Source organism: Lycium ferocissimum, chromosome 9, assembly GCF_029784015.1.
Source record: "Lycium ferocissimum isolate CSIRO_LF1 chromosome 9, AGI_CSIRO_Lferr_CH_V1, whole genome shotgun sequence".
Taxonomy (NCBI): Eukaryota; Viridiplantae; Streptophyta; class Magnoliopsida; order Solanales; family Solanaceae; genus Lycium; species Lycium ferocissimum.
Genome location: NC_081350.1, coordinates 46,761,776 through 46,786,036, shown reverse-complemented (window position 1 = coordinate 46,786,036; position 24,261 = coordinate 46,761,776). Strand labels below are relative to the sequence as shown.

Below are 24,261 nucleotides of genomic sequence, written 5' to 3'. Positions count from 1 at the left end.
GTGGAAATTTTATAATGCTGATCGAAATTTTTTGAGGTATAATCCCTTTGAAATTTGCCTAGGTGTGCCCCTTTTTCCTTTTATTCTCTGACTTTGTTCTTTTTCTTCTTTTAGGGGTTGTATGGTAGGTAATAGAATTATTGGGCTAGTAATATTGATATCTAAATTAGTACGAGGGAATCTATACGATCATAGTAGGAAACGACCGTATCCGGGATCGTTTTGCTCATCTACATACAATTTTTTCACTTACATCTATTGTCCGATTTTGCATTACTTGCTTCAGCCGTTTGATACCTATAAAAAATAAAAAAAATAAAATAAAAAAGGGAGAGAGAATGTTAAGCTGCTCAATGGGCTGATGCTATCTGTTCAGATGTGAACCTTTTGAGTTTTTGCGTAAACTGAATTTCATGGCTGTTGAAGGAAATTTCAATTGGTGTTAAAACTTACAAGTTCAAGTATACTCCTCTTAAATTTTTTCCTGAATCTTCTGTTTCTTTTTTCCTATCATCTTCTGTTCTCGTTTATTTTTTTTTATTTTTATTTTTTGCTTTTCAATTTCTCTTCAGATTTTTCATTTTTGTGGCTGAATTTCATGGCTTTTGAAGGAAAGACTAAACTTTTAGGTGAAATTGATTATTGTTGTAATCCTATCTGATATATGAAGAAACAAAAGGGGTTATCAAGATGTTTTGGAGAGTATTTTTAGCTATAATTCGGAGTTTTTGTTGTGGATCAGTATTTAAAATCTCCTTATGATTTGTGATTCAGTTTAGCTAATAATTTTTGTGTGTGTTTTTTCTTTCATTTCCTCCATAGCTCTTCATCTCTGGAGAAGCTGGAATTAAGCAATACATAACTCAACTTTGCGGGAGGAAAGTACTTGACTATGTTGAAGTTTCAACTTTGGGCAAGGTAAAACAATTATGCGTTCTTCTAAAACATTCTTCTTCTCTTAACTTCTTTTAGCTGATCTTAATCGTTTTGTTATTTTAGTTTTTTTGGGATGTTTGATCAAAGAATTGTCAATTTTAGTGTATTATATTGCTGTTCAAGGATCTTTTTTTCCCTATTTTTTTTTTCGTTTTTTAGTGCATGATGCATCTGAATTGTAGAGTCGAACGAAAGTAATAATGTAGCATATGTATTTCACTGTACACTTGATTTGGTGCATTATATTCTATCAATAAACAACCTCTCTACCCGCAGGTAGGAGTGAATCTCGTACATCCTACCCTCGTCGACCCCACTTGCGTAAAATTAAAGCTGGGTATGTTCGTTGTTGTATATGCTATAAATAATGCATCTTTCTGGATAATCCAAAAAACAAATATATGTGGAACCTTTCGGGATACTCATAGATAATATGGTATAGTACTTCTCTATAAAAGAAAATTGAAATTTCGTACAATCTGCAGTTCATGTAATAAGCTTTTTTATTGATTTCCTTGCTTAGGTTGATTAGTGGTGAGTATTCTTGATATAAAATGTTGTTATTTGAACCTTGTGGTCTTAGTTAGACTTCATTTCTTGCTTTTCTATATCATCAAGTGGTTGCTCCGAAGACCCAATTTAGAATGGTCTGTCCTAAATATTTTAGGTTTCTAACAATTGGCCTATAGTTCTACAAGACTCGATGCCCTTCAGTAATCGACATCATCTTTGTTTTTAACATGACATTGATATGGTACAACTTCAAGCTTATATTCCTTACTAAAAACAAGCTTAGGTAATCCATGCATTGATTCCTATCTTTCTTTACATGGTTGCTGTAGTCCTAAAATAGAAGAAAAGAGCAATATTGAGAAGGTACCATCAAGAGAAGCTTCTGTTACTTGCCACTTGTAGACAGTTGATAAATGAAAAAAGAGAAACTTTTGGAGGGAGATGATGTTGATCTAACAGCAGAGTTAAATTTCTCCGGTACGATGAATAATTCAATGCGAGCTCGCATTAGTCCCAGATGTTGTACAGAGAGCTTATAAATATATCATAATTCAATTAATCAAACGGGCGCTTAATTTGATAAATTCTGTTTAAATCTTTTTCATGTCCTTTTGTATTATAACATCTTTGTGCCGTTGGATTGAACAACAAAACTCCTATCCAGTGACTTGTGCTTGAAAAACCAAATAGCTACATTTGTGTTTTTGGTTCATTGGTTCTGCATTTTTCTGTAATGACATTAAATCTATAGATATCATGTTCACTCAATTAACATATATTAACAGAATTCTTCTATATTGCTAATCAACAAAACTCATACTAATTTATAGCTGTATCTTGGAAGTATGTGGTTTGCTTAGAAGTATGTGGTTTGCTTAACAGTTTATATATATGAACTTTTGCTTAAGCCTGAATTATAAGGAAATAATAAACATACAGCAGCACATTCAATGTTGCTGGTTTTATTATAATGTAGCCAATGAATCTTAAGAAAATATAACAAATAAAATTACATATAGCAATCAATCTAGTCTATATCTAAGTCAAGCCTAGGATTAAGCCAAGTGTTAACCTAAGATTTAGACACATGTTAATGTTAGGACAAAAATTAGTTATTGTTTTTGAATTAAAAATAAATAAATATCTATATTCTTTAAGGAAATATATATGGGGTTGAAAAACTGCTCCATGTATTCACGATGGAGTCCTAAAATCGTGCAGCCATAATTCAAGGGTAAAGATTTTTTTTTTTAATAAATTACATCCTTTGGTGAATGTGCATCTTATTCCATTCAGCAAAAAGTTACAAGATGATGCACCATCAATTCAATGGAGCTCCCACAAAAGTTAGTCCAGGACGGGCCCTGGGACTATGTACACAAGACTGATTAGCTTACAAAAAAATTAGCCTCATCATATCTAATCCTAATACTAGGAAGTTGGCATTTGTCCAGTTGATAAGCACTTCTAGCAGAGTTAGGGAGCTGATGCCAATTAGTGAAAATGTGACTATCCGCCCTCTTAGACATACTTAGCAAGCCCATTAGTATGTGGGGTTCTAAACAGTGTTCAATGCTGCAGTCCATCTGATTTATCATAACCATGATCTCCTCTATAATACCTTTGAATTTTAGATTGTTGGTGCCCTTATGTTGAAGCATTTCAGCTATCATAAGGGAGTCCAATTCCAAAACAATACTATTGATCCCAAAGCAATTTCATTCCGTACTTTATTGTTTTGCTGCTGTTACAATCAATAAATAAATCATGTTGCCCTCAGAGTTTCTAATAATGCCTCCAATACCTGCTCCATTGCTGGAGAAGCTACCATCAATATTAAGCTTGATTTTGTTAGTGACCGACTTCACCCATCTAACAATTTTCCAATTAATTACGGGCTTCCACTTCTCGACAATTTCACAGCAGCTGAGTATGAGGTACTGCCAGGTTAAAACTTTTGTGAGAATTAAGCTCTATTTTTCATGATAATTAGAATTTGGACATGTAGGTTGTTGATGCAGGCTACGCTAAGGTTGTATTAACTTTTACTTTAATACCTTATTTTATTTCAGGATGTCATGTAACTTCCATGCATGATTAAATATTAAATAGTCATGATTACATAATGGTGAAATTAGCTCGAATTTACAAGCACCGCATGATTTTGAAGACCAAGCCAAGCAATAGGTATAGGCTCTCGGAGTTGAGTGTTTTTAGTTTCTATTGTCATTTTTTCATTAATATGCTAAACCATACACAACTTTATGAGAGTTAAAAAAACTTTACCTAACATAATTAGAAGCAAATTCAGAACTTAAATCTGAATTTTTTTCCAAATGCTTCCTCAATATTTGCAAAACTTACTAATGAATGGAGTCAATTTATAAAGTAGCAGCTTATAAAGTAGCAGCATCTGTAATATCTTACATATTAAATCCTTGTAATTAACAACTTTATGCTACCTTCCGCCAATGATGAGTTTCTTCTCTCCTCTTTCTTTTGATTTTTTTCTAGCTTTCGTGGCCTTATAACTGCAAGAAATTGGTGATTTTTGTTTGAAAATTCCTTCGATTTCTGATATGGTGATGGGTATTTTATTTGATAGGTGAATGTGGTGGCTAGCTAGAGGAAGTAGAAATGGCTAACAAGGTGGATCACGAGTATGATTATTTATTTAAGATTATTTTGATTGGAGATTCAGGAATCGGAAAATCTAACATTCTCTCCAGATTTACGTGAAATGTATCCTGTTTGGAGTCTAAATCCACCATTGGCATCGATTTTGCAACTAAGACCTTTCAGGTTACTTTTCAATTCTCCAGAGTCCATGCATTTCTAACTCTTATACTCAACCGTATATTTCATAGATTAAAAGCAACATATTTGATTATGTGCAAATTTATTTTCATGCAATCACGGCCTAAATTTTATAAACCGTGGTCATAAAGAAGTCATGACATTTCTATGGCTATAAAAGCATGTCATTTTGTGTAAAATGAAAAGTTTAAAGTTAAAAGAGTTATTAAGAATAGAAATGTGTTAATGAGTAAGTAATTTTTCTGTCTAAAAGCATCTAAGACAAGAAATAAGAAACTGGAAAATTGACACTATAGTATTAGTAATAGACATGAATTGATGAGGTACAGGTCAAAGGGAAGACTTTAAATGCACAAATATGTGACAACAGTAAGGCAAGAAAGGTACAAAGCCATAACCACTGCTTATTACAAAGGAGATGTGGGCAACTCTTGGTCTATGACATAACCAAGAGACAAAATTTTTAAAATGTGCACCTATGGCTCCGCGAGCTCAGGCATCATGAGCACCTTCAAATACATAAACACATAGGCACAAGTGGATATACACACACATGAAGCACACACTTTATATATTGCTTTTTTTCCTTTAGCTTCAAACAACTATTTTACCGAATTAAAGCATACTATGTTACTGGCTTGCGGTCAAGGCGCAAGCCAATAAATTATTCACATGCTCTTCAAAAATTACCTTACACAAATTTTTCAGGTTTCTGGTTTGTGAACTTCTGAATTTATCGTTTTTTTTTTTTTTAATATAGTTCAGAATAGCGCTTTGCATAATGCCATAAAGAAGATTTCAGAAATTACTGCAACAAGTTGGATCACAAATTTATTTGCTTGGATAGTACAACATTGATGATTGTAAGTGCATGATGCTCATGTCTTAGTGCTTTCTCCTTAATCGGATGATTTATGGTCACTTTGACATCAAATTTTGATGCTAAAAAGTAATTCATCCATGTTAAAATTATTATGCTTTAAAATAAAGTTCTCTAGTCACATTTATGTTACAATTAATTATAATGTACCTAAATATATATCGTTTAAGAAGATCACACTTATGTTATTTTAGCATTATTCAAGATGATCAAAACTAAGATAAAATTATTACAATTATCTCTCTCTGCTCTTTTTTTCTTTGAAAAAAACTAACAAAGATAAAACTAAAGATAAATACTAATAATGTATTATAAATAACAAGTGTGCAAAAAATGTCTCTCGTAAAAATCGGCTTTAGACCCCTAATTTAACAGTCAGTTTCATGCACTTTTATTAGACCCGAGCTAATCAAACCAACTGAAAGTAAAGTAGACATCATAATACCACAGATCAGCCCCTTTTGGGCGTTCAAGAGAGCTATATCTACTGAAATTCAAAGCAAAAACTTGTGAGCTTTAGGCGTTGCACCACCCTGGAACCCCAACCCTTCCCTGCAAGATTCATTTTCGTCTACTTTAACAAAGACATTTTACTAAAGTTCATTTGTTTTGTACTCTACTCTAACAAAGACATCCTGCTATAGTTATTACTTATTAGTAATATTAATCAGAACGAAGAAGCTAAAGTCAAATACATCTTGAGCTCTACACACACAATCAACAAAAGATGAGTTGCATCAAGAATCGTAAAACCTTCCCTTGTAACAGAATAGTTGGACTTATTTGGTTCAAGAATACACAATATAGACTATAATCTTTCACAATTTCTTCAACAACACTTCAATGCCCAAGTTCTTATCAGAGAAAACATTTCTGTGCCTGCAAAGACACTACTGCTGTGACGAGCCTTGCACCATTAAGGTATTTCTATCTGTGACGAGCCTTGCACAAGCTTTCAGCGAAATAGAAAAAGCATAACTATCTAGGCTTAACCCCTCTCGGCACAACTGACCGAAAAAAGATAATAGCTTTCTCACGATCTCTTTCTGAAAACGTCACAATTATTTACTCCACAACATGAGACCTTGACATCCATTTGTTTCCACGAATAATCTTTAACAATCACTAACCTCTCCTCAAGAATTGAATAAGCTTTCACCAAAGCAGTCACAATCCCAACATCGAGTATAAACCCGGTCTTCACACTAACACAATGCAATTGGAAGCAACTTTGAAGACCCCAGGAAAAATCAATTTCATCTATTCCTAATAGAGAAGAAAGTACACTGACAAGAGTGGCACGATTAAACCATAAACCACTGACAAGAGTGGCACGATTAAACCACAAACCATGCACCATGATGCATTATGAAAAAAAAAAATAGCATTGCCTTATCAACTTGTCCACACTTTTAAAACACTGCTATTATTGTATTCCACGAAACAAGATTATGGAATTTCATATCATTGAAAACCTTCCCCGCCTTACCCATTGAACTATTTCTGGAGTACATTGCAGTCAAAGCATTACCCATGTAAACACATGTATCAAAAACTGTTTTGATTGCAAATGCATGCACTTGCGAGCTATCACAAACAGAAAGAACGCTAGAATAAGCAAAATCGTTAGGCCTACAATGAGCTAACATGTTGGAAAAGAAGTGAAAACATTAATCGGTCTTTCCATACTGAGCGTAGTCCCAGGGACGGTTGGAGCCTAAAGCAACTATTGCTTTAGTTGAAAAAAAATACATTTTAAAGTGTTGGTTAAAGTTAAATGATGAAAAATTAAAATTTAGATTTTAAAGTGTTTCATAGTTTTGGATTTGATGGTAAATCGATAAGTGAAAAGCGTCACATAAATTGAGACGAATGGAGTATAATTTTTAGAGTAATACAACATATAAATTCACTTATTTTCTTCTTTTAATAAGCCGTAGAAGATTTTAATTGATAGTGTACCCAACCTAACTCTTAAATCATTATCACAAACATGTTGAGAAAGTCATATCGAAAATATTAAAGGACTAAGATTTCAAGCTCCACATAGTGAGGATCCAAATATTAGAGTAACCCTACATGTTTCACAGCGTATTGAATTTGAAAATTTTACATTTTTATTAGGTATGACTATTTGGTTTCATATATTGATTGCGATTAATTCAGTGAGCAAAGGTTTACAATAAGAAATATGATTTTAATAGATGACTTTAAATAAAAATTATGATAGTATTATGTGTGTGTATATATAATAAGTTTAAGGCCTCTCTTTAAAGTTTGACTTTGGGCCCCGAACTTATTGAGCCGCCCCTGCGCGCGCGCGCACAAAAAACATACAATTAACACAAGAGTTTATTCATGGCAGGTGGTGCTGTGCTGCAGGGATGGCGGTGGTGGAGAGCAGAGAATGGTACATTGCTAGTTATTGGGTTTCCAAATTCTGATAATCTTAAGCTACGAACTGCTATTTTTTCTCTAAAAGATAACTCAATTCTAGATGGGCATGTTGCCCTCAAAATTCCTTATATCTCCATTGATCCATATTTATGTACTCAATTGAGTGGCCTCGATGATTGGCTCAATCTTCCTCAAATTCCACTTGACCAGGTTTATAATCTTTCATAATGATCTAACACATGTTTATTGTAAACACATACTTGTGATTGCTTAGAAGTGATTACATACATTTTTATTACATTGTTAATGCGTATAACTAATTATTTCTTTAGATTTTATGAGACACACTTTTCTTTTTAAGTTGTCACAAAAAGATTGTGAACTTTCTATATTTAAAAATTATTTAACTTTAAATTTCTTGTTTTGCGTTTAATCAAATGATTTATTTACACTTTGTTTGGATCGTTGTTACCCATCGTTGTAATAATGTACAAAAAAAAGTATCGTCCTTTTTGTATCGTCTTTGGTTGTTTTGTAAATATAATGTTTGATAGATCGTATCGTTCTTCTTTGTATAATAACATTTTTTTTATTTGGATTATTTGTATCGTATCGTATTATCAGAACACAAGTTTACTAAAATGCCCTAAACTATTGTAAGTATTGAATTTATTAATACAATGCGTAAGTTTATAAAATAGCCTATGAGACGGTTGACAACAATGTTTATTTTTTTTTATATATATATATACAAAATTTCAGCCAAGATAAGCAATATCATCATTGCCTACAATGTTCATATGTTTGTTGAAGCCGGCAATATGGATCAACAAGACAAAAGATGGGATAATCCATAATTTCCTTCTACTAACATCAATTTTTTTAAAAAAACTTTATAGTGAAAATGTATTCAAGAATAATAACCAAACACCGATGGATTTCATCGGGAAAACAACAATGTTTTCGTCTTATCCTTTTTCTTGGATAAATTTTGTAGATAATGAAGTCATCGAAATTGATTTTGCAAATTTATTTCTTAAAATGAGTAAAGCCAAAACGTTATAGGAGATAGAAGAAGGAGGAAGATGTAGGGACAACACCAAACCAAAAGTAGAAAACAGAGGAACGTAGAAGACGTAGGGTAGGATATTTGGGTGGAGTTAAATAATATAGGATAAAGGGTAAAATAGAATTATGAAATATTAAGTAAGGACATAATTGGAAAGAGAAATTAGGTAACAATATAACACCAAATCGATTGTTACATAAAATTTCAAAATTTTATTGTTACGTAATTCTTAAACTTTACTATACAATACTATGGGTTTTAAAAGAATCAAAACAAACATCCCTATTATCACTACAGTACAATACAATACGATGGGTAACAACGTTCCAAACATAGTGTTAGTCCTTATAGCTCATACGAATATCTATAACTTATTTTTATAACAAAAGGGTAGATCTGAAAAATAATAGTACTTTCTTTCTTTCTTTCTTTCTTTAACTTCATGTCTTGGCAAACAATGTTACATAAAATGCACGGATAAAATAATACCTGAGTCCCTATTGTCTTAAGTCACCCACAAACGCAACGATACTTGAATCCTTTATGCATTTGATTATTACCTAATAGGCTGAAACTAATAAGAATGGAATAATTACAGGTGATAAGAGCAATTGGAATAGGGAAGGTGATTTGTTCCAAGGACACAAAATTTTCAAAGGGAGATATGGTATCTAGCTATATTGTTCCTGTGGCTGAATTTTGTGTTGTGCCAACTATTTTGCTTCAGAAAATTAATTATCCAACCATTGGTATTTATGCCTCGCCGGATTATCTTAGTTGCTTGGGTAAATAATAACACTTCCACTTTGAATTTCATTTGAAGATAATTACTTAGAAGTAGTAGTATTTTTTGTGATAAAGGTAAAACTAAAATAACTATATCCTACATCATGGTAAGTTTGGTGCAGACGGAATTTTTTTATGTTCATTTGGTTTTTAGGAAAACAAATCCTAAACAATTAGGAAAATAACTTTTCTAGTGAATACAGAGGATAAGTTTGTAACTGGCATTCCAACTATTGTCTCCTCTTCACCCTCAACACCGTTTCCTCACCCAACCCCCTGAACCCCATCCCCAACCACCCCCAAACAATTATCACCACCTCGCACATAGTGTTTACCTAAATTATATATAAATGCTCTTGGACGATATTTTCTGCTTATTTACTGAACCGCCCCCCTGAACCCCATCCCCAACCACCCCCAAACAATTATCACCACCTCCACTCACACGCACATAGTAATTACCTAGATTATATATAAATGCTCTTGGAATGATATCTTCTGCTTACTTACCGAACATAAAAGAATACATAAGAAACCACTTATTTTTATGGAAAATATTTTTCTGCCTACTCTCGAATTCTCCTCTAATCATGAACTTAATTAAGATAAAATAAAATCAAGTAACTAAGTAATTTTTTTTATTGCCATGTTATTTATAGGAATGCCTGGGTTAACTGCTTATGTTGGCATCGAAAAGATAGGCATTAATGCTAAAAGCCTAAAATAGGATCAAAAGTGTGTGTATCAGCTGCAGCGGGTGGAGTTGGTATTATTGCTGGACAACTTGCAAAAGTAAAGGGTTGCCGAGTAATTGGTAGTGTAGGTTTAGATGAAAAGGTACATCTTATCGGATCTTTATTTTTTAAATAAATTTAACCAATATAATATGTATATAATCAGTTTGTATATAGTGTATATTGGTTATATAATTATTATACACTTATTATACATTAGATATACGCTTGTTATACATTAAATATACACTTGCGCCGTCTAAAAAGTTATCATGGCTAGGCAGACGTGAATATTTTTAGCCACCTAGCTAAAACTGTAAACCTCCCAATATTATCGGTGTTTAAGGTTATGAGGTGGACAAGATTTTGAAATTTTCGGCAGCTATCCCTTTTCGGACAACTAATATTTCATAAATGTCCTTTTCTTTTATGTAATTTATGAACATTTTAGATCATGGTCTAAAAATTTCTTAGACTAAAATAAAGATCTTATGAGAAATTAGTAGGCTACGATTAATTTTGTAAGTTACTGCAAACATTAAATAATAGCCTAATGTTTTATCTATAAGGTTGAAAAAACCATAGACCCGAATCTAACATTCCGAAGGGTGATTATCGAACGGTTATATTTGTATAACTTTTAGGAATAAAATCAAAATGGTTAAAAAAGAAGAAGGGACATTTGCGTAAATTAACCACGTTCATGCTTTTTGAATTCTAATCCTTTGTTTCTGAATCTATAAGTTGTATGTGATGTAAAAATAAACTTATATTTCAAAAAGAAATATTTTATTCTTATCTAGATCCATTCTCTTAATACCATATTAATGGTCTTTGGAATAATTATTATATTTCTTTAATTCTAATGGTTGTAATTGACATTTGTAACAGCCATCTACGTACTTTGCTAACGTTAGTCTAATGGCTAACTCATTTTAATGCTTTTGACCCATTGAATAGCCTCTAGTGGCTGTTACAATATCTTTAGGGATAATACAACATTAACTCTTATCAGCAATATGCTTGCCTACCGTTGGAACCTTGACCCATAAGCTATTTTCATGTTATCATCATTTATCTATATATATACATTTCCTTTTCTCTTGTGATGTGAGATTTTTAACTATTCTTTGTGGGAGATATATCACATCATATATAAAATTCTATTTTTTAATTTAAGTAGATGTAGTTATTCACCTTCTTAGCATATTTTTAGATATATTCCTAACTTAATTAGTGCTTATTGAATCACAAGTAAATAGATACACCATATATTTATTCATTCATGGAAATATCTTTATTTGCAAGTTGTAGTTTTTTTTAACATGCAAATTATAATAATTTGCAAAAAAGTAGTTTGTGATCAAATCAAAAAGTGTCAATCATTTAAAGATTTCCAACAATCTTAAGGATATTTTCAAAGTCTATTAATTCTTACTATTTCAATTGAAGAAAATCTTCAATCTCTTCCTCTTCCAGTTTTAAGTTTTGAATTATATTATGATGGAAAATATATGTATAACTATCTAAAAGGAAAGTAGTAGTGATTTTGATATGATTAATTTATACTTTTATTCGAGACTTTTAAGTTTGGATAGTAAAAATTATAAGTGGGTTTACTATGATGTTCGACAAGTTTGAGATTTTGTGATGAAAATTTTTATATTGTATAATGTACTTAATTACTTTAGACTCTGAAATTAATCATGTTTTTGTCTTGGTCATTTGAGTCAACAAATGTTGAATACTTGAAGTATAGTTGGTTTCTATTCGAACAAATTCAAGACTTTTATTTGGAGATTAAGTCTCTAAACTATGTTAATTTTTTGATTAATGAGTTTAAGTTGTCTTCAATTCTAAACAAGTTTTAGTGTGTGGATCTGTGTATCACTGTATGTGATTTTTGATCCTTTGAAGTGGAAGAATATATGATTAATTTATTATGGCTTATTATTATTTGTTGATATTAGAGTATTATAAATATGTATAGATTTGGTTAGCGGCAAAAGAAAGAATTCTGTCTAATTAACTTTTGATTATCATTTATAACTGTTAGACAACATTCCTGTATGCTTTCACTATGATTTTGATAGTCAAGCATTATAAAAATTGAATCAGAAATGAGTTAGAAGAATGGCTAAGCAAGTGATTCATTCTTGGACCAAAATGTGTAGTTAATTAAGAGGTGACTTATAGCTTGTTTGGTCAATCATCACTAAATCGCATTAATTTTAAAAAATCATATGCTTTTTTAAAAACTTCTACTTTTCAAAAAAAAGCTCTCATTTTTGGCCTAAGCATTACAAAAAGAAAACAACTTTCTAACTTGTGTTTATCTCTAACAATCAAGTTTAGGCCAATTAATTAAAAAATACTTTTGACCTCATTAGTATTTGGCCAAGCTTTTAAAAAGAAAACTTTATTTGTATTTTTTCAAAAGTACTTTTCAAGAAAATGTGCTTTTGGGCAAAATTATTTTTACATTGAAAAAGCTAAAATTCTCCATTTAATTCCCCAAAAGCATTTATTTTCTCTCAAAAGCTTGGCTAAACACCTCACTTTTTTTCAAATAAGCATTTATTGAAAAAATAAATTTTAAGGGAAAAATAAGCTTAAAGAAACACTACATTATAAAGATCTTTTTTCATCAAATAAATATACATTTTGTTTCCATGTAATAATCAGTTATGACATGATTATTATTTTGTGTGTAGCAAATTAAGTCATTATTTCTCTCAAAATCTAGAGAAGTGATAATCCCGCTAAGTAAAAATAAATTTGTCTAGCGGATGATATATTTGTTGTGGTTATTTCTCAAGTGAATCTTGTGGCTAATGTGAGAGATTGAGTGTTAGACTTTGGTGCTATGCTACTCATATTTGTGCTAACAAATTTAATGTTGTGCCCCCACCTACGTTGAAGAAGAAGAACATTTATATATGTTGTGATGCAAGAATTACTCAAAATCTTGTAAAGAAATAGTTATTCTTAAACTCATTTTTAGAAAAATATTGGCATTAGCATTGGAGTGAAGATTTTATTTGAGAAGGATGAAGTTGCATCAAACAAAATAATATTTCGTGAATAGTGAGTATTGAAATGATGGTGTATTTGTGTGTGCTTACTATTTTTTTTTTTTTATGCAACTCTTGATAAAAATTACTTTCTTAAAATATTTGTTGATGATGACATAGTGTGAGTAATTTTTATATAATTATTTTGGGTGAAGTTATATTAGTTTGTTATTTATAAGATGAAATGTCTTATGAGAAATTAGTAATAAATCTTGTGAGCTATAAAATATTATTTCCCTATCTTACAATTTTTTAAAATGTGGGGGTTAGGCCCTCTTACTAAATTTATGTTGAGAGAATATTTTACGTGGTCTTGTTGTTCAAAATGATTTTGAAAATGAGAATTTGTGGAGAAAAGAAAAAGTACAAGAATAGAAAAATATTTTGGTGAAGATTTTTATATATTTTGGTGAAGATTATTATACTTATATTGTTGATAATGATCCTAAAATATATTATAGTGTTATTTCTTCTCTTCGTGTATTATTTTAGAGAGAAGTAGCTCGTGATAAAGTGTTATGATGAATTAATATTTGTTGTACTAGAGAGTATAATAATGCTAATTGAATCTAAAAATCCATCAGTGATTATGTGTTTACTAATTGTGGGGGTGTAATAATATGAAAATCAGCCAAGTAAACCATAATGAAATATGAGTTTATGGTTTGGAGTTCGCTAGTAATAAGGCTAAGATACTTCTTAGTGAGTATTGAGGTTAAGATAAAACCAACGTTATTGTGGTTGCCAAGCAGTGTTAGCTTTAGTGTATAAATAAAAAATTTCAATGGCAATAAAACATATCTGTTTGAGACATAAAGTGATAAAATAGCGTTGTTTTGAGATGTGATAGTTTTTATAATTGTGGTAGTAAAATGAGGTAGAAATGAATTTGACCGATTCACAAGACTAAAAGAGACATCGAGGCCACACTTGGTACTTTTGTCAATTGAGAAGATCAACAATGATGGTAACATAACAGTAATTGGAGATCCCATGAATTAGGTTCATATGGGTAATAACAAGTCATTAGTTGATCCAAGTGCACTATTATATTATGTATATTCCTATGGTGTGTGAATATAGTGCAATATTGCAAGATAAAGTGAGGTTGAGTTATAAACTATCCATTACCATATCCTTTATAAAAATGGTGGTGTATTAATGTTCTTTTTTTCTTCTACACTTGATGGGTGGACCTGATAGTGTGGAGTGTGTGCCGCTCTATGAAATTTTTTTTGTTTGTGTAGAGCACTCATGAATATCGTGACATGTGTATGGTGTTAGCGCAAAACTGCGATAATGACAAAGATTATGCGAGTATAATGTGATATAATAAGACCATGAGCTTACAAAAGACTTCTTGGTTCATAGAAGTTATAAACTTCACCAATTATTCTGTAAATTTAATCTTATTTTGTCTAGGTAAACCTACTAAATAAAATCTAATAATCGAACATTCGAAAATTTTAAAAGTATTTAAACATATGTGAAAACCCAGCAAAACTTCAGTATTTCTTTCTATTGTTTAATATTCTTTTTGAGATATGTGGGGGATTGATGTAAAAATAAACTTATATCTCAAAAAGAAATATTTCATTCTTATCTAGATCCAATCTCTTAATACCATATTAATGGTCTTTGGAATAATTATTATATTTCTTTAATTCTAATGGTTGTAATTGACATTTGTAACAGCCATCTACGTACTTTGCTAACGTTAGTCTAATGGCTAACTCATTTTAATGCTTTTGACCCATTGAATAGCCTCTAGTGGTTATTACAATATCTTTGCAATAATACAACATTAACTCTTATCAGCAATATGCTTGACTACCGTTGGAACCTTGACCTGTAAGCTTTTTTCTTGTTATCATCATTTATCTATATATATACATCTCCTTTTCTCTTATGATGTGAGATTTTTAACTATTCTTTGTGGGAGATATATCATATCATAACAGAAAATACTTTCATCTCTTTAAACAAAGATCTTATTCAAATTTGTGAGATCTTTATTAGATTACAATTTTCCTGGTTTTGTCTTAAATAAAGGCTTGTTGAATCCGTAGGTGAAATATCATGGAGACCCGAATCTAACATTGACATGTGATTATGAAGGCAATTCTCTATAACTTTTTGTGATCAAATATTTTAAAACAAGGTTCGTAAATTTATCAAGTATTTTCTGAATAAGTTTCCAAATAGTATGTACATATTAAATTAAAATTTTAAGACAAATACACGATATTGCCAAAATTATTGAATTCTGCCTGGTTGTATCATAAATTGTTATATCCGCCCCAGGTACTAACCAGAGATTTTTATTTTATTTTTTTACATTTTTTTTTTTTTTGTTTTGTAATTTTGGAACTTTTATTGAATTCATTAAATTTCTTTGTAAGTGAAGCTGTTGAAGGAAGAATGTGGGTACGATGATGCTTTTAATTATCGTGCAGAGACAAATTCTGATAAAAAGCTACACTGAACAAGTAATTTCTTTTGTTCTTTTTTTTAAAGTTGTTTTTATTTTTTTTTTTAAAGATAAACTTATTAATAATGCTCAATTCTCAAGAAATATTAAATAAATAGGGGTAGGAATTCAAGATTAAAATAAAGTTGTTTCCAACTATACTCTTATATTAAAGAATTACTTTTTCTTAATAATGCTCAATTCTCAAGAAATATTAAATAAATAGGGGTAACTTAGTAAACTATATCTTATATTTGTTGTTTTTCTTAAGGGGTGTGAAATTAAATGAGCTAAAGCGACACTTATTTTTGGAAGGAGGGAGTATTTTATAGATTCTTTCTATTGGCGTTTTGGCTTCCCTGCGATTATATTTATTGTCACAAATTATTTTTCCAATTTGTAGGTACTTTCCAGATGGAATTGATGTCTATTTCAATAATGTTGGTGGTAAAATGCTTGAAGGTGTTCTTAATCATGTCAACCAAGGAGCTCGCATTGTACTTTGTGGGATGATATCCGAGTACGATAAGTTATCTTAAGCATTTTGTACAATTTTTGGCTTTTTCGATTTTGTTTGGTATGCCAGAAGTCATATTCCAATATATTTTTTATGAAATTATTTTTTGATGTTTGACAAAAAGGAGAATGACTTCTTTCACTTGTCGACAAAAGTCAGTTTCCTACGATAATTTTATATACTTCTTCAGTCTCATTTATATGAAGGGGTTATTGTTTGGGCGGTCAAACTGTTTTTATTATAATTTTCTCAAACTTGTTAAAATATTATGAATCATTAGCTATGTTAACTTGTAGTACTTTTCATGTAGTTTTCAAATATGTAAAAGAAAATTTAAAAAATTTAAGAACTAAACCCGAAATCATAGTCAAAATTAAGTTTTTTTTACCGTCGTACTCCGTATTCCTTCGCTTAAATTTGGACGGCAGGAGTAATTATTAATTCTTTGATATATAATTTTCTTGGATAAAAACATTCACTCACAAACATCAAATTTTTTATGAAAAATAACTTCCATTACACCAAATAATTACTTATTTTCCTTTCTATAATTTCATATAATTATTAATTCTATATATGTGTAAGGTATATAATTCACTCACCAACCATAAAAATGACGTTCGTCCCAAATAATTACTTTTTCACCTCGATTGATAAACGAGGTAGGGGTTAATATAGCCCGGTGATGGTTTCTTTAAAAAAATAAAGAGTTAATGGTCAAAAGCACACCTGAACTGCCATTTTTTCGCGAGTTACACCTCAACTATCAGCAGTTCTCTTTTCCTACCTGAATTATTATCATCTATGTAATAAAACACACATCAACTATTAGTTATTCCCTTTTTCTACCTGATTGAGTTTAGGGTTTTCAGGGACAACTAATAATTTAGGTGTGATTTAATACATATATGGTGATTGTTCAAATAGCAACAAAAAAAAAATTGATAATTGGGGTGTGATACTCGCAAAAAAATCTTTGAATTTTTGTGGGTGGACCGAGAGCGGAGGAGTTCGAAACATGGTGGGCAGAGAAGTTACAATGCAAGGATTTGTGGTGGGTTCCTACATTAATTATTTTGAAGATTTCAGAAAGGATATGGAAGTTTACTTGAAAGAAGGAAAAGAAAAATCCAAGCACAATCCCATTCTATAATGGAATTGAGGGTTTTTTGGAGAGTTTAACATCTCTATTTTCTAGTTCCACTGTTGGGAAAGTAATTCTTCAAGTAACTCCATAAACTACTTTCCCTTTCGTACACCCTATTTTCCATTAAATAAACAAGCATAAAAGACTATATATAATATAAATAAAACAAGCGTATTTTTATGTGTGATTGTGCTTGTTAATGTACTATATATGTACGTATGTCCTTTAACTTCATGAAAATGTACCTCTCTCTGTCAGAAGATTTATGAGAATTGTCATCGTTAGAAATGACGAAATATCTATTGTCACACCTTTCCATAACAAAATTTCATTATAACGGTTAAGTTTTTTTTTGGAATTGATTTTGGAATAATTAAATCTTTGGACTGCTCAAAAGAATAATAACCAGAATATGTATAAGTTTTGTATATTAAGTATAAATATACATATAATATACATAATATATACACAATATATATATATATAATGTTTTGTATATTTTGGCTAGAGCTCATAATTAGCTTCGGTCGACGGGAAAAAAATGAAAAAGCCCGTCAATTTTTCATGATGTGTTTTGTATAATAAATATTTCGCAATCAGATAAAATGACGTCATTATAAAAAAATTGAATGTATATCAATTTGCATTTGATTAAAAAAAAGACAGATCGATGGTGCTAAGTTAGATCTTTCATCTTCCCTTAATATTTGAATGGTGCATAAAGATCCAAGGACCTAGCTCTGGTTTTCTTTATTTATCTCTAGTTTGCCTATATTGTTATATTAGTTAGTGTTGAAGGGTTAGCTCAAAGAGAAGAAAGTTACTTTTTTTCAAAAAAAAAAAAAAAATCACTCTTTTCAAAGAAAAAAAAGTTAATTTTTTAGAAAAAATAAACGACCTTTTTCAGAGAAAAAGTCACTCTAGAAGTTGTGTCTGCTACAAAAAGCTTCTTCAAAAAGATATGTTTGTTGCTTACAAACTCTTAAGGTATTATAAATACCTGGTACTGCTTCAAAAAAGCATGTAGACTTACAGACTTTCTCTCTTCTCTCTATCATTTTCACTACAAATCACAACATTCTGTTCTTATGGGAAATTTGAATTAATTGTTGGTATTCGAATTTTGTTGGCTTTTAAAATCCTGAAGGAATTTTGCCACCATGCCTGCAGCAACAAAACGGGAGGCTTAAATTCCTTAAAGACGGAGATTACTCTATCAAAGCCGGATTATTTCTTCCCACTTCTGAAACCTATTTTTCTACAAGAAATTTGAGAGGGAAGGAGGGGGGGGGGGGGGGGGGGGGGTGGGGTTGTTTACTCGCGTCTAATGTATATAACAAACCATATAAATTTTTCATAGTCAAGTGATCGATAGATTGAGGCGAGTGCGCATATATTATTTATTGGTTAACAATGGCCAAAAACAAACATGTATATGAAAGATATGAATCATTAATTATTGATTTGTGTAAATACGATATGTGACCAAGTTTTCTCCAACAATATATTTTGCCTTAAAGTTCATTTACTTTAATATAATAAAAAAAAATGATGAAAACAACTAATCATGTCCATGCTAATTTGATACGAGGTCCTTAATCACCGACGAAGGTTGCACTAGGATAGATAGAATCATTCCACCCTTAATCAGAGTCTCGGGGTCAAGTCCTGCAAATTAAAAATATCCTGGTAGGAAACACTTCCCTTTAATAGATCGCCATTAATCATGACCCCAATGCATACGGATATCACACACTGGGTGGGAAACCAAAAATAAATAAATACAAGGCCTTAAAGATATCCAGGTGTAGTTCAACATTTAAAGTTCTTAAAATTGAAAGATATGATTTTTTTAAAGTTCTGTGTTCATGTCTATTATTTTTTACAATTTTAAGTAATTTTTAATATATAAATTTATGTTCCGTATAAAAAATAAAATACAGATGAATTCGATAACGCAACTCTGCATCTGCCTCTGAATTCCCTCATAGCAAGTAGGATCCACCTTTTTCTTTTCTTTTTTCTTACGATGGGTATCAACTTATAAGAAAATGTCCAAAAGCAAAGTTGGCTTCAATTATGCAAGTAGAAAAAGTATTGTGATAGGGACTTCTTATGTGTATTGCTTCCTAGTTTGAACTTTTATGTCATAGTTTTTCTAAATTTAGCAAAGGCCCAATATATCACACATTATTTTTGCAAGCTTTAAGGATGAAGTAAGATCTGATTTTAAGGCGGCTGCATCATATATATTAGAAAAAAAGTCTTTCTTCTGTTATACTTCTTTTCCTTTTTCTTTTTGGAAATATTATAGCCAAATACTATTCGGCCATCTAGTTTATAATATATATATACACATTGTGACACTGTATAGGCAGTGTATACTTTATACAAAATATACATATATTATACATGTAACATATGTACAACATATCCAGTTGAAGTGTATAAATATTAAATATTGTATACTTCGGCCATGTTGGTATACTAATTGGCCGAAGGGTACATTTACGTAAGTTTCCCTTTCCTGTTTATGTTTTAGATTCTTGTATGAACGTGTCCTCAAATTTTAATAGCCAGCATTACCCAATTGTTTCCAACCTGCGTTATACCGTTCCCATTACAAATGGAAATGGTCGAATTCCATGTATTTGACAAGTTTTCATGTTAAGACGGCAAGGTAGGCTTGAAAATCTTGAAAAGACCTGGGCCATCTTTAGCGAAGTCCCTCCTTCCCAACCTCTCCTACAAAGATTCATTTCGTCAATGGGTCTTACGGGGCAACTCTTAGTACGAATAACAAACACCAGATGAGAAACCAAAAGAAAAAAATAAGAATTCACAAGGTTCTGGATTTGTCAACAAGGATTAATTTGACAAATGTTGGAAGAAGTCAAAGTTATTTTGAAATAAAATTGCAATCTTCAGTATAAAGTTTCACACTAAAAAGATCTACTGTGCTACTACCTATTTTATATCAATTTAGTTGTGAAAGTGGAAATTAAAGAGATTTTGAGTGAATGATCAAAGCCTCTCCTAATTAGCTAATTCCTTCTCTCCCTAATTTTCTGAATTTCTTCTAAGTGAAAATGCATATCATTTAATCATGGTTAAGTGTTAAAAAGGGTGAAAATGATTTTCACCCCCCAACTTTGCTTTAAAAATCAAACTCTCCTCTCAACTTTGAACAATAGACATTCTTCCCCCTTTATCCTATGCAATGACTACTTCACCCTTGCTTTTTTCAATCCTCCATTTATGTAATAGATTTTTATATTATATATGACTTTTTTAATCAAGGTATTTATAAATTCTTATTTTAAGCACATTAACATTACAAATAGAATAATGCTTTTATGAATTTGTAACAAAATCTAATGCTATTTTTTATGATTATTATTTCAATATCATATGCATTAAGTATGTAGACATGTATGTACATGCATGTGTGTATATTTAAGTTTCACTTTTCTCTTATTCTCTATTGTTCATATAAATAAATAAGTTTTGGTTGTCACTAATGGAATATTTCTTAAATTATAATAAAATTCATTACAGTATAAACAAATTATTTTTAATAATTTTCCTCTATTTTTAATTGTTTTTGCATTACCTGCATAGATATATATTCATAAAGTTATTATGACCTATTATTTTTCACTTATATAAAATAAATATTAAAGTTTTGATTATTTTTAATAAAATTAATTTTGTGTTATTTCTCACTTTTTTCTTCTCCTAGAAGATAATATTTATTTTTTATAAGAAATTTGTTACATGAATTAAGTAAATAAAAAATATCATGATTTTAAAGAAGTAAAAAATAAGACAAAAGTTATAATGTAAGGGAAAAATAGACATTTTAAAAAGTCAAAGGATAAAGGGGGGAGAATGTCTATTGTTCAAAGTTGAGGGGGGAGGTTGATTTTTAAAGTATAGTTTGGGGGTGTAAATGATTTTCACCCGTGAAGAAGTGCATATACAAGACATATGCCTTATATCTATTGATTTGGTGCAAATACGCTTAATACAAACACTCGATGCAAGTAAACTTTTGCTGCGCTGAGTGTGTTAGAATGAAGAGTTTTGGAGATATAACAAGAATTCAAGAAGAACAAAAGGGAGGAAAAGTAATTAACACACAAGGTGTATGAAGAACAGTAAGAGCATTCTATGGCTTGAAATATGGCAGTGTTGTGAGAGTCCTAAGGGCATGAATTGCAAGGCAAATTCCATGTTGGAGAAAATTCTGGTGTTAATGAAGGAGATAATAAAAGACGAGAGATTTTATTGGATCATCTTCTTATATTCATATATTACAACTAATATAGGAGATTATTTCCTTCGATATATAGATAAGTTTTAAAATGTACCAATCTTCCAATTAATATTTAACCCCTCATTAAATTAGATAATTCTTATAAAGTATTTACAAATTGTATAAAAGCAATATAATTCCTCTTATGGAAAGTAAAAGTCGTTTCCTTTAATACAAGATTGCTTTATACCTCGCATACTTACACTTCTGACCTATCAAAGTTCTGTTTAAAAAACTCATCTAAGAACTTGTATAGAGAAGAATTTCCCGCAGTATAGCAATTCTTCTGTATCAATTTAGCTGCTCGACGCTACTATTGACATAACAACCGTCACCCTATCGGTTAGTCCAACCTAGCCTCATTTTAGCTTGGTATGGGAAAAAATGGGAAGAGCGTTTCAACTTTCAAAGCATGTTGGCTACAACTTGAACAGCTCATAACTCCAGTTTCTCTTTTTTTTTCTATTTTTTTATTTTAATTTTGAACCTTATATTCTTTATTACCTCAAAACTACTTGGAATCATATGCACACAAATAATTTCGGAAAAATGACCAGCTAGACTTTTGGTTCCAGATAATAATGAGATATCTCCTACCCTATGGCCTTATGGGCAATTACGTGAGCAAAACTTTGGAGTATTTTACATAGTCCCCAAGAATCTTAAAAAAAGTATATCCTAACGTCAAACTAATATAATTAAAGTTTTTCGATAGAAAGAACAAAAAATACAGTGACAGAGAACGCGAAACATGCAAGTCACTAGGTCACCAAATAGCCTAGTGGCACACAACATTTTTTTTTTCTTTCTTTTGGTGGGGGGGGGGGGGGGGGGGTATCGGTTTATCCTCACAATTTCATTTGCAAGTGGGTTCGATTGAGTCTGAAATTATGGTAGGCATGGAGTTTAAGAATGTAATGTATCAAAATGTCTGAGATTATGGTGGACATGGAGTTTAATATGTAACTAAAAAAGAATTTTGAATTTTATGATATTAAATAAAAAAACGCGTGTAATGTATAAAATGTCCTTTTGAAACTTGTTTTCTTAAATATGTCACGTACGTGTATGCTAGAATAAAAAAGTTATTGTACTAAATATAGAAAGTCTTTTTTAACAGATTAACAAAAATAATGAGACAGATAAATTGAAACAAGTACTTGTTATTATCTGCAAATTGTGTCGCGATAAATTGGGGTGGACTTGTGTTTGTATACATACACACACCCAACAGCGCAACTGTTGACTTGTGTTTGTGTTACATATGTTGTACTTATAGAAGAAGAAAAAAAATCTATGAAGCATGTCGAAACTCTTACTAAAGGATGTTTTTGCTATTGCAATTGACATATATAAGTCTTTTCTTTTGATATAAGGTTTAGTTAAATTCACTAACGGAGTCAGCGGACTCGAACCGCTGCAGGGTAAGTCATCGCTTCTCAGGTATCCTGATTAATTTTATCATAATAGCTTACAACTTTCATCGTACTGTGCTCTCTGAAGAGCAATTCATCTCAAAATTCTCTCTCTCAAAAGGTGCTGAGTATGAATCCCATTATAACTAAGGATTCTTGTGGTTACGGAGGATCCAACTACATGAGAACCAGGAAGAGAAGGCTCCCCCCTTTCCTTCCAATTCTTTTATCTTAAAAACGCTGAAAATTTCATTACGGAAAATTAAAAGAATAAGAAATTAATCACACAAAAAATTCAATAAAAAAATTAGATATACATAAAAGAATTACCTATCTAAATGGTGCAAGTTTACCTAACTAAATGCCTGATTAAATTGCTTTTTTTCTTTTCTTTTTATAATAGAATGTTAAGGAAAATAAGAACAAATAAAAAGTGAGCGTTGATTGGGGAGTTGATGGTGTGCGTGAACTTTCTTTTAGGGGAATGCTAAGAATGGAGACATTTTCGTACCTAGTACTTGCAAAGTACGTGATTCAGAAAGAAAGAAAAAAGTGTGCTATCGACATCATAAAATATTCCAAATTTAGTAAAGACATCATCACCTGCATTTATGCGAGATCAGGGGTGGAGTAGCCTTTCGGCTACGGATTCATCTGAATTTATACCTTCCGATACGGAGTATAGACATTATATATATGTAAAATCTATTAAAATATAAATAAAATAAAATTTGAAAGCATATTTAATCTAATCTCTGTACTACTAATACTTGCATAACTCTAATTAGCAACCAAACGATCCTTTAAGTACAATACTAAAAATCTTAAAATTTAGACCTATTAAATATAATTTCTGAACCCTCTCTACGAGATTCCGGATAAAGAATGATGTTATCCAATTCTTATCATTAAGTTTTATCGTGAAGAACAGAAAATACAAGACTAATGTTTTTATGTTTCCAGAACATAGGAGAAATATAATTTAGACAAGGCAAAAAATACTAATCCGCGGTGACCTTTTACTTTGTGACTATCCACAGTCGCCTAAAATCTATTTTGTGAAACTTTTATTATGTCTGTGATTGTATAAATAGTTCTATGAACGAATGGATCAGACCGACTTGAAAAATGAAAATATTTGTACAAGTTATATGTTTCGTCACCAGTTTATGGAAAATCGCTAGGTAT

General features: G+C 30.9%; 1 long non-coding RNA gene across 3 annotated transcripts; it reads left to right on the top strand.

Annotated features, from left to right (window-relative positions):
* Window positions 1-471: 471 nt before the first annotated feature.
* On the top strand, window positions 472-5,346 carry LOC132031110 (uncharacterized). 3 transcript variants are annotated; one of them, XR_009408167.1, is made up of 3 exons: window positions 472-918; window positions 4,055-4,251; window positions 5,032-5,346. It is a non-coding gene; the product is annotated as an uncharacterized LOC132031110 (long non-coding RNA). The 3 variants fall into 3 exon arrangements; XR_009408168.1 differs by lacking the exon at window positions 5,032-5,346 and adding an exon at window positions 4,596-5,004; XR_009408166.1 differs by having other exon boundaries at window positions 473-918; window positions 5,027-5,343.
* Window positions 5,347-24,261: the final 18,915 nt, after the last annotated feature.